This window comes from Piliocolobus tephrosceles, chromosome 3, assembly GCF_002776525.5.
Source record: "Piliocolobus tephrosceles isolate RC106 chromosome 3, ASM277652v3, whole genome shotgun sequence".
Taxonomy (NCBI): domain Eukaryota; kingdom Metazoa; phylum Chordata; class Mammalia; order Primates; family Cercopithecidae; genus Piliocolobus; species Piliocolobus tephrosceles.
In genome coordinates this window covers 118,485,051-118,503,436 of record NC_045436.1, presented here as the reverse complement: position 1 = coordinate 118,503,436, position 18,386 = coordinate 118,485,051, and the positions used below count along the sequence as shown (strand labels likewise).

The 18,386-nt window shown below is 39.6% G+C and overlaps 1 long non-coding RNA gene across 1 annotated transcript in view; it reads left to right on the top strand.

Moving 5' to 3' along the window:
* Nucleotides 1-804, top strand: part of LOC111524921 — a 33,829-nt gene extending 33,025 nt beyond the window's left edge. The window contains exon 3 of the long non-coding RNA XR_002725911.1: nt 649-804. This is a non-coding gene — a long non-coding RNA (uncharacterized LOC111524921). The remainder of the gene's footprint in view (nt 1-648) is intronic.
* The last annotated feature ends 17,582 nt before the right edge of the window (nt 805-18,386 follow it).

Here is an 18,386-nt window from a genome sequence, read left to right as displayed (position 1 = left end):
ATGATGTAACCACAGAACACATATCAGTTAATCAAACACCCGAGGCCCACACTTTCTTTTTTTTTTTGAGACAGAATCTTGCCCTGTTGCCAGGCTGGAGTGCAGTGGTGCGATCTCAGCTCACTGCAACCTCTGTCTCCTGGGTTCAAGCGATTCTCCTGCCTCAGCCTCCTGAGCGGCTGGGACTACAGGAGTGCGCCACCATGGTTGGCTAATTTTTGTATTTTTAGTGAAGATGGGGTTTTACCACGTTGGCCAGGATGGTCTCGATCTCTTGACCTCATGATCCCCCGCCTCAGCCTTCCAAAGTGCTGGGATTACAGACATGAGCCACCGTGCCCAGCCAGGCCCACCCACACTTCTAAAACCTAAATGGTAAGTGTTGTAAATTCTGTACAGTCTATCAGGTCTGTTGCTCTTGTTCCTTGTTTCTCCTTCTCATTTCAGTACTAATTTTCATTCACATCACCTCTTTAAAAATTATTGCGCTCACTTCCTAACTCTTTTCTTATTTTTAATTTCAATCTCTAGTGTTCAATGCATCTTGAATAGCATTGCTAAAATTATTTACCAAAAATATTGCTTCAATGTCTCTCTCCTGCTCTAAGATATTCAGTGTTTTCTTTTTTTCTTATTTCCTTTAACTAGAGAAATAATCTCCAAAGTAAATGGGATGGACTCAGGAGATGTGAAAGACAATCCATTGTCTTAGGCAAGAGTGTAGCCAAACTTTTAATTCCTATTTCCACACTATGTAAATAATTATATATGTTTTAACTAAAAAGGAAGAGAAGTTAAACTTTGCTAATGTTTCCTACACAGATTGATACAGGAACTATCTTTCAGACTGTATGTCAGATGATCATGTATTGCTTATGGTATCTGAGATATCTTAAATTAATGGATGGAGTTCAAGTGCTGAGAGGATAGCACTGGTACTGCATTTTTTTTTTTTTTTTTTTTGGATTAGCTTCTAGCATATTGTGGTATTTTTCTATTTACATGTATCTGGTTATGGACTTATCTGATTTCATGTATAGGCAAGTGGCTTAAAAAGATTTCAGGAAAGAAAACACAGATTGTAGAGAATAGTAATTGCAAGTATAAGAGAACAACAAAAAGGTCAAGGTGTTACTTTTATTCATAGTGTGAAAACTTTGTAAGCCACATTATATAGTAAAAAGAATGCAACTATGACTGGGCCCAGTGGCTCATGCCCGTAATCCCAACACTTTGGGAGGCTGATGGGGCTAAATCACTTGAGGCCAGGACTTGGAGGCCAGCCTGGCCAACATGGCAAAACCCCGTCTCCACTAAAAACACACAAAAAATTAGCTTGGCAGGGTGGCACAGGCCTGTAATTCCAGCTACTCAGTAGGCTGAGGCATAAGTATTGTTTGAACCTGGGAGGTGGAGATTGCAGTGAGCCAAGATCACGCCACTGCACTCCAGCCTGGGCGACAGAGCCAGACTCTATAAAAAAAAAAGAATGCAACTCATCAGGTCTGACAAAGCTTTGGCCAAAAGATTCAAAATTATTGAAATAACAATTTGAAATAGGAATTCATCTTATATTTAATAATAAATTTCACTTTAGGCATGTATTGTGCTTGAGATTTTAGTAATAGTATCAAGGCATTAAATTAGCAAGATATTAACAAACTAAACACATGAAAAGGACAGATTCAGGTTCTGAGGAGCTTGAATCTGTGCTGATTTTGGAGGACTCTAAGAGAAAAATATATAAACTTGCAAATGCAAAATCAGATGAACAGCTATGTAGAATAAGAAATCACAACAGATCACTCATTTTAAAAAGCAGGAAATACTACAAACACAGGATCCAAAAAAGTAGCAATATTTTTATAAATCAACTGCTGACATGCCTCTATCATATCTTTTTTCTGTATTTTGTTAGTTGCGTCTTCCTTGACTTTTCATGTGATGATTATTTTATAATATTTTCTAAAGATAGGTAATTTCTTTAGCATGGCTGATCAAAATCTGTTTATTATTATTGAAAATAGTTTGCTATTAGTACTGTTATATAGACTTTTTAAATTGTCAAATTTTGGGAAACCTCTATCATGTTTCTTTACATATGAGCTGTAATATTTCAATGATGTTCATATTTTATAATGCAAGACTAAATTTAAATCCTCTTTGAACTGATAAATATTAGTCTGAGAAAATTCAAATGTATTTAAAAATTGCTGTTATTTTGTAGTGAGCTACGTAATTATATAATCAAATTATTCTCATGTTATATTTTGACTTATGAATAAATATGTGCAGGAATTATGTCATAAGAATGCCTGTTTCTTTTATTTGTTCTGCTATTTGGTGGCAATTTTGTATACCATGTTATGTAGAATTGCCAGATTTCACCAGGACAAGTTACATGAGACATCCAAAGATGTGTTCTGATAAGTTAGGACACATAAAACATGTGACTTTGCATATAGACATACTTATTGATTGTAGTGTTGCTACAGGTTTGTGACAAATTACGAACAAAGGAATTATAATGAGTTCTGTTTTATGTGATTACAATAAAAGTAAAACTAAAAATTTATGGTTTACTTTGAATATGATGACTTAAAATGTGTAATTCATATTTACTTAAAATATGAATATGAGGAGAGAATTTCTAGCGAGAAACAAATCTTTTGCTTGCAATTTCGCATATCTGATGACTCAAAACATTTTCCACAGACTAACTTCTGGTTCCATAATTTCAAACCTTGTTTCCTATCCACTTCCACATACTTTTGGTTCTGCCTGCCATACAACACATTCATATATGAGATGACCTTTGCTTCTGCACCTTTATGTCACCACCACAGGTGACTCAGACAGTGGGCAGGAGTATTCCTGGAAGGCATCCTCTGCTGGGATGGCTAATGATAACCTAACTACACATAGAAAGCCTAGAAATCACATAAATATATCCCACTAAACCCAAACTAAATATATTCGAAACTCTACTTCCTCTTATTCAGACCCCCAAAATGCTTTCAGCTACTTATATCCATCATACTAACATCATATTAACATGAAGGGAAGTGTAAGGAAGGAAATCAAAGTAGAAAGGAATTGTAGTCAAATGATCTTACCTTAATCTCCCCTTTGCAGCCTTTGTAGAAACATATGGCCATATGGATACATTCCAGGGGATATGCCCTTGCTAGGGAGGGGTACTGAACTGAAGTTTCATGGCAAATGTGTCTCTATCTTCAGAAAACGAAGTCGAACAACTACACATATTATAATAATGTTTAGAGGTATTTGGTGCTTTATAAAGTGTAGACCATTGCTGAACTTAAATTCTTTTGAGAGGGCTTCCTTATTTAAAAGTGAACAAAAATCCTACCCGTATATCTTTTGGTACCTATGTCAGTCACTAAAATCAACTATTGAATTAAAATAAATAAGCCAGACTTTTGAATCACATTGTCAGCAAGTGTTATATAAAGATTAACAAAAAGTATATTAAATCATATTGCTCTCATTAAAAATATTTATTTTTTAAGAGATGACCAAAAGGACTTTGTACCGTAAATACATAAAGATATTTAAAATAATTTATATTTCACTTTTCAAGATATGTTATATTAAGTATGTAATGTATCAGTTTGTTATACACATATGTATGCTATATATGTACATATGAACATACATATGTACATACATACATTCACACAGACTGGGGTATATGCTCAAAAGTCTTTACTGATAAGATGTACAATTCAAAATATTGGAGTATCGGCTGGGCACAGTGGCTCACACCTGTAATTCCAGCACTTTGGGAGCCAAGGCGGGAGGATCATTTGAGTCCAGAAGTTTGAGGCCAGCCTGGGCAACATGGTGAAATCCAGTGGTGCAGGACTATAGTCTCAGCTACTCGGGGCTGATGTGGGAAGATTGCTTGAGTCTGGGAGGCAGAGGTTGCAGTAAGCTGTGATGGTGCCACTACACTCCAGCCTGGGGGACAGAGCAAGACTGTATTAGTCCGTTTTTACGCCACTAATAAAGACATACCCGAAACTGAGCAATTAAAGAAAGAAAGAGGTTTAATCCACTCACAGTTCCACCTAGCTGGGGAGGCCTCACAATCATGGTGGAAGGCAAGGAGGATCAAATCACATCTTAGGTGGATGGCAGCAGGCAAAGAGAGCGCTCGTGTAGAGAAACTCCCGCTTTTAAAACTATCAGGTCTCATGAGACCCGTTCACTATCATGAGAATAGCACAGGAAAGACCCGCCCCCATGAATCAGTCATCTCCCACTGGGTCCCACATGTGGGAATTATGGGAGCTACAAGATGAGATTTGGGTGGGGACACAGAGCCAAACTGTATCAAAGACGCTGTCTCAAAAATAAAAAAAAATAAAATAAAAAAAATGGGATATCAAGGACAGTCAACTTTTTTTTTTTTTCCCCCTAAGACGAGTCTCACTTTCTTGGCCAGGCTGGAGTGCAGGGGCATGATCTTGGCTCACTGCAACCTCTGCCTCCCAGGTTCAAATGATCCTCCCACCTTAGCCTCCCAAGTAGCTGAGGTTATGGGTATGAACCACCGTGCCCAGCTAATTTTTATATTTTTTGTAGAGATGGGGTTTTGCTATGCTGGCCAGGCTAGTCTCAAACTCCTGGAGTCAAGCGATCTGCCTGACTTGACCTCCCAAAGTTCTGGGATTATAGGCATGAGCCACCACACTCAGCCAAAGACAGTCAAAATTGGACCTAAAGTTCTTCATTCTTAAGCTAGCCTGAATTATTCTCAATCCCTAAAACAAGTCTTTATATATCTACCCTAGTGTCTTAGTATCTAAGTAAATCCTGCCCTAACTTTCAACTCAGGGTGTCTCCTTTTTTTCTGGGTTACTCAAATATTCTCCATCCTCTGAATTAAAGACTTCAATGTAAGGCCTAAAAACTATAAAAACCATGGAAGATAACCTAGGAAATACCATTCTGGACATAGGATCTGGCAAAGATTTCATGAAGAAGATGCCAAAAGCAAGTGCAACAAAAACAAAAATTGACAAGTGGGATTTAATTAAACTAAAGAGCTTTTGCACAGCAACAGGAACAATAAACAGAATAAACAGACAACCTGCAGAATGGGAGGAAATATTTGCAAGCTATGCATCCTACAAAGGTCTAATGTCCAGAATCTGTTAAGAACTTAAACATGCTAACAAGCAAAAAACAAGTGACCTCATTAAAAAGTGGGCAAAGGTCATGAACAGACATTTATGGTAAAGAGATATACATGTGACCAACAAGTATACGGGAAAAAAAAAAGCTCAACATCATTAATTATTAGAGAAATGCAAATTAAAACCGCAGTGAGATACCATCACACACCAGTCAGAATGGTGGTTTTTAAAAGTCAAAAAATAACATGCTGGCAAGGTTGCAGAGAAAAGGGAATGCTTAGTTTGGCAATTTCTTGAAGAACTCAAAGTGGCATTACCATTCGACCCAGTAATCCCTTTATTGAGTGTATGCCCAAAGGAATATAAATTGTTCTATCATAAAGACACATGCCACATGTATGTTCATTGCAGCACTACTCACAATAGCAAAGACATGGAATCAACCCAAATGCCCATCGGTGATAGACTGAATAAAGAAAATGTGGTATATATACATCATGCAATACCATGCACCAAAAAAAAAAAAAAAAAAAAAAAAAAAAAAAAAAAAAAAAAAAAAAGAATGAGATCATGTCCTTTGTAGCAACACAGATGGAGCTGGAGGTCATCATCCTAAGTAAACTAACACAGGAACAGAAAACCAAATATTGCCTGTTCTCACTTATAAGTAGGAGCTAAACATTGCACACACATGGACACAAAGAAGAGAAAAACAGACAACAGAGCCTACTTGAGGGTACAGGGAGGAAGGAGGGTGAGGATTAAAACTACCTATGGGGTACCATGCTTATTACCTGGGGGATGAAGTAATCTGTACACCAAACTCTTGTGACATGCCATTTACCTGTATAACAAACCTGCACATGTATCCCTAAACCTAAAATAAAAGTTAAAAATAAATACTCTTATCCATCTTCAAGGACCTGTTCTTCAAAGATTCCTCTGACCTCTTCAATTGCCAGAGTTCTCTTGTAATGTTAATTTTTTTTTTTTTTAAGAGACAAGATCTTGCTCTATTGCTTGGGTGGAGGTGCAGTAGCACGATCATAGTTCACTGAAGTCTCAAACTCCTGACGTTGAGCCATTCTACCACCTCAGCCTCCTGAGTAGCTGGGACTACAGGCATGTGCCACCATGTTGGCTAATTAATTTTTTAAAAAATTTTTTAGAGATGGGGTCTCACTTTGTTGCTCAGGCTGGTCTTCAACTCCTGGCTTCAAGCAATGCTCCCACCTTGGCCTCCCAAAGTGCTCAGATTACAAGCATGAGCCACAGTGCCTGGCCTCATTTTGTTAAATGAATGTCACTTACTATTTTCAATATGCTCTTAGCATTTAGTGATATCATACTTACTTTGTTAAATGAATGTCACTTACTATTTTCAATTGCTCTTAGCATTAAGTGATATCATACTTTAAGGCATCTCTTTTATTGTATTATTTGTTGTAATGCGTATGTATCTTATTTTTGCAGCTTCTCAAAGGCAAACCTCGCTCATATACTTTTGTACCCCCCACTGCACCTAACATAAGTCTATGCAAATAGTAGATCTTCTGTGAAGATTTGTGGAATCAATACCTTTTTTGGAAAACTCAAGCTGAGGGGAGATATCTTTGTAGTTCAGAGAGCTCTCTGTGAGAGGAGGATGTGTGAAGGCAGTCATGGTGACAGCCTTTTCTTTCCAGTGACACAGTGGGAGGAAAGTTCTCCCCTGTACACGTCTATCCCGTGCTGAGAATGTAATCCCCATGATGAATATCAAGTAAGTGATACACGCTAGAATCTCAAACTATGACACTAAAGGGAAAGAATGACGAGATAATTTTATCTTCTCAACCTACTTTTCTGCCTTATTCATCATGAGATCATGTTCACTAACAACGGTGGATGGGAGAGTGGGGATGTATCTGTCCATCTCATACTAGTTTGGCATCTCTGTAGAAAGAAAAAAATTGACAAAAAAAGCAACTGTTTCCTTTTTAAGTATCCTTCTGTTTGCTCCTTTCTGTTTTGTCTGTTTTTGAAGTGCACTTTCACCATCCCTCTAAAGATGTTGGTTCTTTTATAACAGCAGAGGTCCTCCTTGCTCAGCAGTCCTCTAGGATCAAGAAACTACTCATCCTAAAAGCTCGAGATCATTGGGAACTGCGTGACTTAAACAGATGATTAAAGACCCATTGTCTGTGCTGTAGCTGGGTTTATGATGCCTTTTCATCACGACACCTGCCAACATTTCAAGGTTCTAATTAGCTGCCAATCAGTGTAAAAAGCTCAGAATAAGCAGCATTGTGCCTGGAATTACTATGTGGAAGTATATGCAAATTACTTGGGTTAAAGATAAAGAATCTGCGCTTTAGAGAATGAAAAGCTGTATTAATCTAGGATTATTAAACACTGGTAAATGCATTATTGACCCTGTCATGATGCCAGATTGTGATCGAGAGCCATCCCAGATTCTCTGGACAGTGGTAAAACATGCTGGCTCTGGCCTGGCTAGTTCCATTTGAATAGCAGGGAGCAGAAAACCAAAGCCTATACTAATCTGAGTGTGTCTGGAGTCCCGAGCCCATGAGATCGGGACAAGCTCTACCCTGTGCCACCCACCTTTTCCCATCTGTATGCATCTCCCACTGTGTTATCAGACACTCCAGATGGAGCTTCCTGTACCATTGTGAATTATTATTATTATTTTTATCTGTTCACCCATAATGTCTCTGAATCCACTGGCACTGCAACTGTTGTCTTTGTTGGAGAGAAATGACAGCCTTCCGAAATGGTGATGGCGGCATATCTTTGTGAGCTCTAAGGAGCAATGTGCATACTATTTAAGTTTTAAAAAATAATAATTATGTCCTGACACTTTAAAAAAGTGAATTTCTTTATAATTAGTTCCAGTGTTAAGGATTGCTTTAAAAATCACTAGTGTTTTTTACTTTAAACAAGTAGAAAAGATTCAGCTTGTTTCTCTTGTTTGGTATTTTTTTTTTTTTGGATGAAAAGCACTATAGAAATGTAAGCTATTATTAATCCGTCCCTTCTCCAGACAATGTTGACGGGGACTCTAAAATGTGTATCAGCTAACGGTGTGTCTCAGCTCAAAGAAAGCTGCAAATTATCTTAAGCATGTTCTTCAAATTTGCCCAAAGCCTCTCTATTTCCATGGAAATAGAAGTGGCATCCTGCAGCTGAGGCTGCTCTTGGTTTTAGCAGCTATGGCAGGTTTAGCTGGATGGATACTACCTGCCGGACAATACTTAATGCTTTTTCCTAAGTGCTTTTTATAGCAAGGGTAGGGAATGAGTTAAACTGTGCCTGGATGCAGAGGGACAGACAGACAGGTCTTGTAGATTTCCTCCAAAGCCTTGCATGTCATAATAAGATCTTGATGACTATTACTTCTGTTGCAACTGCCTGCTTACTGGTATTGCATAGTAAGATGAAGAAAAAAATCATCATGTTTTGCCCAATAGCTTTACTAGCTCTGTGCCTAGTTGGAATTTTCTAAATAATACTTCCTTTTCCACTATTGGGCCACAGTTAGTGTTAACTGACCCTAAGCAATCCAGAAATCAAGGTCTCTGTTATCATTGTCCTCTTTGGGATATTAAGTACATGCATGTGTGTATCACTACGTTGGACACTGCATAGGCCAGACAGAGACAGCTCAAGCCCACTCCAATGCAGTGAACATGTGGAGGACGTAGTGGGAACTAGCAAGCCCCAAACATCGTTGGAGTTGACAAGCCTGCAGACTTGCATTTAATGACAATTAATTTAAGTGCATTTGGTGAGTTATCATTTTTCTTTAACCAGGGTGAGATTTGTAGAAATTTGTGCAAATTTGGAATGTTTTTATTGTAATTTGGAAATGAGTGATAGCCCTGAGCCCTTCTTAGTTTCCTGTCCCTGAACCCCTCTAGGAGAATTTTAGGAGCCTTAGGTTGGTAACATGGGAAACATTAAGACATCTTCTTAAGGTCTCACTTGGATCCTATTTCCTGAATAGCTCTGTGAGGCTAAGCTTTACCGTATGTTTTGGTTATCTATTCACCATGAAACTCAGTGGTTTAAACAACAATTATTTGTTTGCTTATGATTATTTAATTTGGCTATGACTCAGCAAGGACAGTGTGATTCTGTTTCATGTGGTATTAACTTCCAAGGTGGCTTGCTCACATAGCTGGCAAATTGGAACTCAGCTGTGGGAGTCAGCCAAGGGTGCCTTGGTTGGCAGGATTCCCAGGTTCTTCTCTGTGTGGCCAGCATGGGCTTCCTAACAGCAAAGTGGTCCAGGGTAGCCGTGTTCCTTACATTATGAATACTTTCCTCCAGAGTGTGAAAGCGGAAGTCCTAGGCCTTTTTAAGGCTAGTCTTGGGAACTAGCACAGCATCACTTCTGCCAGGTCACAAGGGTGGCTCACTTTCAAGGAGAAGGACTCCAAAGATATGAGTCCTAGGAGGTGTGATTCAGTGGGGGCTATTGATGTAATTATCTCCCAGTTTGGTTCCCTGGTTCTTATGGCTGTCACTGCCCTGACACCAAACTTGGCACCCCCATTGCTCAAAGTCTTAGAGACCTGCCCTACTCTTTCTAGAACTTTCAAGGACTGAAATTCTTCTTTTCAAGCTTTGTCCTCTTGGTAGCTATCAAATACCATGCTCTGCCTTGCTGGCACAACCATTGATTTCCCCATGAAGTTTTCCGTCCTGGGCCTTTACTAGTTTCTGACTTGCAAACAGAGTCCTGAATGCATTGAGGTATACAGGATGGTGTGCCAAGGAGGGTGTGGAACTGTGAGACGTATACATGATTCATCTTCCCTAAAAGTAGATTTTACCTGAAAATATAGATTTTTAAAATTCTCATTTCAATCATTATATTTTTATATGAGTTAATGTGAATAAATTATGAAATAAAATACAAGGTTCTATTGAATTTTCAAGATAAAACACAAGGCTTCAAGAATATTTAATGCTTAGTAGGGCTGCTTGAAACTATAATCCCGGGTTCCTGGGCCAGGGGTATGTTCTCCCATGTCACTGATGGCCTGTTCAGTTTTTGTATCAGAAACTCTCCTACTGGTCTTGTTTATAATGCCGTCCATCCATGTCTAGATTAGCCTACATTGTGGCCTTGGCCTTGGCTATAGTGCTTATGAGGCTTGTTGTCTATGACCAGCTTTCCTGTAAAGGGAGAAATCTCTTTGGTGAAGGAGGAGGAAATGTACATTGTTTCTGTATCCTCATTCTAGGACTCAAATCTCTCTCTCTTTTTTTTTTTTTTTTTGTGAAATGGGGTCTCTCTCTGTCGCCCAGGCTGGAGTGCAGTGGCGCAATCTCCACTCACTGCAAGCTCCGCCTCCCGGGTTCACGCCATTCTCCTGCCTCAGCCTCCTGTGTAGCTGGGACTACAGGCGCCTGCCACCGCGCCCAGCTAATTTTTGTATTTTTAGTAGAGATGGGGTTTCACCATGTTAGCCAGGATGGTCTCGATCTCCTGACCTCGTGATCCGCCCGTCTCGGCCTCCCAAAGTGCTGGGATTACAAGCGTGAGCCACCGCGCCTGGCCTGGGACTCAAATCTTGTTCTAAACTTTGCTCCGTTAAAACCAGATCCTCCTACTTGCTCTGTGTACTTCTCTTGCCATTTGCTTTTCTAGCCTTTTAATATCGCTGAATACTAGAGCGTATTGCTTCGAATAGAAGCCCTAGAGGCCAGGGATTCCCTCCTCTGTTGCTGTCCTTAGCATGGCTGAGGGCCTCAGTAGTGCTGAGCTTTGGCAATTGCTCATTTCTAATTCTCTGGTCTTTTGTAAAGACCACAAGGCTGTACTACTCCACAGGCTGAGTCTGTTACTGTGGACCCCACTCCTACTTTTTCAATTGGGAAAGGGTAGTGTCTGGAGAGCTCAGTGCTGAATTTTAGGCAGGGCATTGGGAGTGCCAGCACGGTTTGTTTCCTCTGTGCAGTTAAGAGCTGACCTTCATCTCTAAAGCAGCAAGGATGATGAAGCTTCCTCCTGAGGAGGACGGCATGTGGCATAAACCATGGTTAGTGCTTGCTAGGGGTTACAGTTGCCATGAGTCCATTGCTGGGCTCCGATAAGCCTTTAAGTAACTGCAGAGGAATAAAGCTGCTCTTTAGCGTGCCTTGAATCTTAGCCTAAGGTCCATGGTGTGTATGTATGCATATATGTATTTTAAAATCAGTCTTCTTTTAACTATTAATCTATTTTTAGTTGACAAATAAAAATTGTGTATGTTATATCATATACAATATGATGTTTTGAACTATATATGCATTGTGGAATGGCTGAATTGAGCTAATTAACATATGTATTACCTCACATACTAATTTTTGTGGTAAGAACACAATCTACTCTTTTTTTTTTTTTTGAGACAGAGTCTCGCTCTGTTGCCCAGGCTGGAATTCAGTGGCACCATCTCGGCTCACTGCAACCTCAGCCTCCCAGGCTCAAGAGGTTCTCTCCTGCCTCGGCCTCCCAAGTAGCCAGGACTACAGGCCTGCACCACCACGCCTGACGAATTTTTGTATTTTTATTAGAGATGGGATTTCACCATGTTGGCCAGGCTGGTCTCAAACTCCTGACCTCAGGTGATCCATCTGCCTTGGCCTCCCAAAGAGCAGTGATTACAAGCGTGAGCTACCACGCCTGGCTCACAATCTACTCTTGTAGCAATTTTCAAGAATACAATACATTGTTATTAACTATAGTTGTCACAGTTTACAATAGATTTCTTGAACTTATTTCTCTAACTGAAATTTTGTACCATTCGACTGACATAATCCAATCCTTACCACCCCAGCCTTAACAACCACCATTCTACTTTTTGCTTCTATGAGTTCACCTTTTTTAGATTCCATGTTAAGTGACATCCATGTGGTATCTCATGGTATTTTAACTTCTGTCCCATCTTCACTGAAACTCAGGGATGAATACTTGTCTTCTTTGAGTTGTTGAAGCCTTCTCTAGCCAGTCTCCTGAAAGAACTCAGTATTTTGGACTTAACTGAAACCCTTAGCACCTTTGATATTGTTCTGATTAAGTTTTAAAACCCTCTGAACTTCTCTCCTAGGGGTTCACAGTGCTGCAGAGAAAGAAGAACCATAAGAGCTTAAATATTCTTTTCCCATCCATAGTCCTGTCCCTTTGGATGGGCAGCATTAGAGCCAAGCCTTTTGTGAGCACAGGTTCAGGTGTTTACCACAAACCCTGTTTTAATATTTCTGTGTCTAGCATTCATTTCATCTCAGGGCCTTCAGCTGGGTGCTCTGGGGCTAGGGAACTCAATACTAAACAACATATCATTGACAAAGCAGAGACCAGTCGAACTGGATTCAAGCCTGATGTAGTTACAGAAGAGCCCTCATGCATAGCTGAATGCTTTTCTCACTAATCTTCTATAGGAATGTATGTTTTGAGTTCTCTTGAGAGAGAGCCAGAAGTTCACCTGTCACTTGGAACAGATTTAGAGCAGAGCTAATTTTTGCCCTTTAGTGACCACTGAAGAGTCAGTGTCAGTGTGGGGTTGCCTGTTAACTCCATGTGGTGATGTACAGCATTGTCTGAGGAGCCATCTTGGAGGGGCCATGTGAGATTCTGAAAGGACTCAAGACTCAGTTATGGTTTTATACTTTCAAGGATCAGTATATTGTAAGAGTACATGTTCTGCTGTCAGACGAACTAGTTTGAAACAGCATTTCCCCCATGCATTAACTATGTGACTTTGAGCAAGTGACATAATCTCTTGAAGTCTCAGTTTTCTCATTAATGTATGTGTGGTAATAGTAGTACTACCTCAAGGAGTGTTAGGTGGGCTAAATGAGATGATGAGTCTGGCATCCCTCTATAATCCCCAAAATAATAATAACAACACTAGCATTTTTTGGGTGCAACTTAGTGTAAGTTTGGCCTAGTATTAAGCACATTACATGCTTTACATACAAAGAGACTGTATTACTATCTCCAGGGTAATGTTAGATGAAGAAGCTGAAACTTTTGCCTAAATCCAAAGTCTATGCTCTTACTCTTGACCAAAGAAGAGGTACCTCTATGTCCTGGTAGTTCTATGCCATAAAACTGGTTACAGGAAGTTTTGAGAATATAATATCATGACCAGTCTGGCTCCCTTACCAGTTTGTTCACCAACTTTCCGAGGTGGAGCAGATCTCTATTACTGATAAGATTAGCTCTGCCCCAGACTCCACTATAATCAAGGAGAAAATAATTAGCTCCAAGCTGAGAGACATCTGCCCGCTGACTCCACTCTGACTCTTTACCGAAGTTGTGATAGAAGACCCCATCTTTCACCCACGTTCTGATAACTGGATCACCGTCATATTTCCTTTTGTCCCTATACCAGAGTTCCTCAAGAGTCATCCTCCACTGATTGCCAATCCAAGAAACTTCTTGATCACTTCTGTATCTAGACATTAGTCTGCCCAGCATTTCTCCTATGGCATAGAAAATGGTGCTTAGATTCTTAGCCTGAAGTGACTTTTCCATCCATTAATTAATTCATTCATTAAATAATATTTAGTGAACATGACCACTGCATTCCTGATCTCAAGACACAAAGTCCTTTTAGAACTGTCTTTTATCACTCTCTTTTAGAACTGTCTTATAACTTGAACAAACCTTTATTCTAAGTTCCTGGTTCTGCCACAACTTCATTCTTCCCTTTGCTTTCTGCAGATTTGCTTCCCTTTGATTGTCTGCAAAGCCAACAATCTTAGGATAGAAAATTCTCAAGTGGTTGCTCCCTGTCCACCTTGGAAACTTGATCTCTGAAGGCAGCTCTAATCACTGGTTCTATCAGAAAAAAAGAAGTGGAGCAGAATAAAGCAGCTGAGGTTGAAGTCCATTGTGTTAACTCAAGGAAAACATTTTTTGTTTCTCGTTTGTTTTGCTCACAAGTATAAAGACAAAGAACTACTTTAATAGGAAGTTTCAGTCACAAAGAAATTTCACAAAGAAACAAACCCAATACTGTACTTTGGTTGACAAGAGAGGTTTGTAACACACAGAGAATGCACCGGGGGCTTCTCTTTTGTTGATATTGGGCCCTAATGAAAAGATCTTGTTAGATTTTCAGTAAGAATGCTCCATGGATATATTTGCCAAATTCATTTCTATGTTTAACAGTGTCATAGCAGGTCTCCAAAAGATAGACTTCATGCAATATGTTAGTATGCCCTTAGAATGACAAACCAGGTAGTTAAGTTGATTAATGGAGGATATGTTTATTCACTACTTTGAATAAAACAGTCAGAGGGGTCAATAAGTGAACTCTTTGTGGAGGCCAGTGTTATCACCTCTATTAATATATTAATACTATCCATTCCCTGTTTGCCTCACTAATCAATTCTTTTTTTTTTTTTATGTTAGTTTTCAGGCCAGGCTTTTTCTCAAAGTTTGTCCAGGCAAACAAGATAAAGCACAGGTTCCAATCAAGTGACGATCATGGTTGGCGTAAACTCTCTTGCAACACATTAAGCAGAGACTACGGGAAAGAACTTGCTTAGTAGGAAAAGAAAGGTGCAGCCAAGGACACACCAAGCCTTTCTGTCCTTTGGTTAGAGAAATTCGTGCATTGTTACATCTCACTCAGTTCATATTATCTTCAAGGATCTGTACAGTCAGTGAACAAAGTTCTCTTGAACAAGCTGATCTCAAGGTTCACAGATTATCCAAACACCATTTCTTTTCTGGACTGACCGTATGCTTCTACCTTTATCACAGTGATTCACACGTCCCTACAGTGGACTTGAATTCTTTATTTTACAGGAGGGAAGAAGGCTGGTTGGGTATGTTGGGGACCATGTAAAGAATCAGTAAGTCGGCCGGGCACGGTGGCTCACGCCTGTAATCCCAGCACTTTGGGAGGCTGAGGCGGGCTGATCACAAGGTCAGGAGATTGAGACCATCCTGGCTAACATGGTGAAACCCCATCTCTACTAAAAATATAAAAAATTAGCCGGGCATGGTGATGGGTGCCTGTAGTCGCAGCTACTTAGGAGGCTGAGCCCGGAGAATGGTATGAACCCGGGAGGCAGAGCTTGCAGTGAGCTGAGATTGTACCACTACACTCCAGCCTGGGCAACAGAGCGAGACTCCGTCTCAAAAAAAAAAAAAAAAAAAAAAAGAATCAATGAGTCAATAATGCAATAATGGATCCTTCTTTATTTAACCACAAGGGATCATTCGGTTGGAAGGGTAGTGGTGATTAATCAAAGTCATCAAACTAAACTCCCTTTTCTCTCTCTCTCTCCCTGTGTGTGTATTTGCGGCAGCACTGGACCTCACTCCCACTTAGCAACCACTGACTTTTGATGTGAATTGGCCACCCCCTGTGGATAAGGCTGAAATCCTCCACTTTTCTACAATCTTTCTGCTTATTACTATCCCACTCCTGATCCTCTTCATCCATTTACAACACCTGCCTTGCCCCACATCTGGAGACTGTGAGGCTGTTCACCCCAGCTTTCACACTAGAGCCCTGGTGAGGTTCTATCAGGCCAACATCCAACTTTTAGGACCCTAGAAAGTAAGATGCTCATGTTGGAAGTACTTCCAACCCTGTGGGCATCCCTAGCAGTTGATGATAAGCCCTGCTCATGTGCCTGGCGATTTTCAGCATGCCCCAGCTCACATCCAACTGCAAATATCTCCATCTCTGTACCCATGGGCATTTTCTTCCAGATTTGTATAGTTTGCTCTGGCCATTCACATACTAATCTGCTTCTTTTTTCCCTATTTCAATTTTATTTATTTATTTAACTGATACATAGTATTTGTACATATTTATGGGGTACATGTAATATCTTGTTTCATGCATAGAATGTGTAATGATCAAATCAGAGTATTTAGGATATCAACCATCGAGCATTTATCATTTTTATACGTTGGGAATATTTCAAATTCTCTCTTCTAGCTATTTTGAAATATGCAATACATTGTTGTTCATTGTGGTCACCCTATGCTGCTATTGAATATTAGAACTTAATCTTTCTATCTAACTGTATATTTGTACCCATTATCCTCTCTCTCTCAATCCTCTGTGTTTCTGTTTGGGATGGTCAAGGTGTTTGATTTTCTCTTTCCAACTTCTCTCTTTTCTTCGATTTTCTAGTGAAACTATTTTTAAATGGGTTGTTTTGAACACATAGCATCCAATTGGAATAAACAAAATCTCTGCTGGCCAGGCATAGTGGCTCACGCTTGTAATCCCAAACCTTTGGGAGACCAAGGTAGGCAGATGGCTTGAGCTCAGGAGTTCAAGACCACCCTGGGCAACATGGTGAAACCCTGTCTCTACAAAAAGTACAACAAATTACCTGGGCGTGGTGATGCGCATCTGAAGTCCTGGCTACTCAGTAGGCTGAGGCAGGAGGATTGATTGAGTCCAGGAAGTTGAGGTTGCAGTGAGCCATGATTGTACCACTGCACTCTAGCCGGAGTGACAAAATGAGACCCTGTTGCAAAAAACAAAATGAAACAAAACAAACAAACAAACAAAACCTCTGCTAATGACTTCTCAATGTATATCTTCAACTGTGACTCTTTTTAATCTCCATACTAATATATTCCCTGAATTTCTAGTTGTATTCATCACAGGCATCACAAACACATTATTTTGATTCTTCCTTCCAAAGCTGCTCTGCCCCATCCCCACTCACTGCCCCAGCCTGCCTCATCTCATTAAATTGCACCATTTACACTGCATTAAGTTACTCAGATCTCAAACTTAGGACTCATCCTTGATTCTTCTCTTCTTTCCTTCCTCATCACATGACGATCTGTAGGCTTACTTTCAAAACGTGTGTCAAATATGACCACTTCTCATCACCTCCACTGCTACACCTGTCATTCAAGATACCATCAATCATCTCTCACTAGGATAATTGCAAAGACTCCTAAGCTTCCACTGTTTTTAAAAATTGTAAATTGACAACTTATAATTATATACATTTGTGAGATACAAAGTTATGTTATACTTTATGAATATAATGTGGGATAATTAAATTAAGCTAGTTAACATATCCATTACCTCAAATACTTGGCATTTTTTGTAGAGAGAATATTTGAAATTTACTTTCTTATCAACTGTGAAATGTACAATATTCTATTATTAACTACGTTAATCATACTGAGCAATAGAACTCAAAAAAGAAAAACAAAACATATTCCTTCTGTCTGAGGTTTTGTACCCTTTGATTCTCATCTCCCCATCCTCCCCATTCCCCAGCCTCTGTAATCACACTTTTCTTCTATGAGTTCTATGAGTTCATGTTTCAGCTTTCACATATAAGTGAGAAATTTAAGCTTTCATTCTTGCCGCACTTTCAGTATGATCCTATAGCCAAAGTGATCCTGTCACCTGCTTGCTCAAAACCCTTACATCACTTTCTGTTACACATAGAGTCATGTTTGCAAGGCCCCTATGACCTTTTAAGGCTCATTTTCCATTATTCTTTCCCTCATTCATGCTGCTCCAGCTACACGGTCTCAAACATTTCAAGATTTTCCCATCTCAGGTTGTGTTTCTTCTTTTGGGCACGTTCTTCTCTTGGGCATGCTTCTTTTCTTGTTGGTCCTTCCCTCACACCTTTGCCTGACTTCCTCCCTCTCACTTCACTTGGGTCTCAGCTCAAATGTCTTCACTCTTTCAGAAATGTCTTCATAACCACATTGCCATAAATAAATATGTTGTAAAAACTTGTTTATATTTTGTTTTCCCCATGGAAATAAGTCCCAAGAAGGCAAGAACCTTGTTTGCCTTGCTCATTAGTAACCCCAACACCAAGAACAGTGCCTGGAACATATTATGCTTAAAAAATATTGGATGGACGAATCAATTCATTTATATATACTAAAGTAAGAACTAAACTGAAGTGAATTAAAGCAGCAAAGCTCTCAAGCTTGGGTTGAATCAATGTTTGGAGAATAGGAGAATGAATAAGGAAGAAGACAATTTCATCAGCTCAGGTAGCTACTTTCTAACCTTTCCCATCGTTTAATTGAAAGGCTGACCCTACAATATAATAGCACTTATTGATACCTTATTATATCCAAAGCATGGAAGTGGGGAATACAAAATTGCATCAGACCTGATCTCAAACTTTGTGTGTATGTGTGCGTGTATACAGTAGGGACAGGTTTAATCAAAGAGGAGTAAGACAACTTCTGATACAAACTAT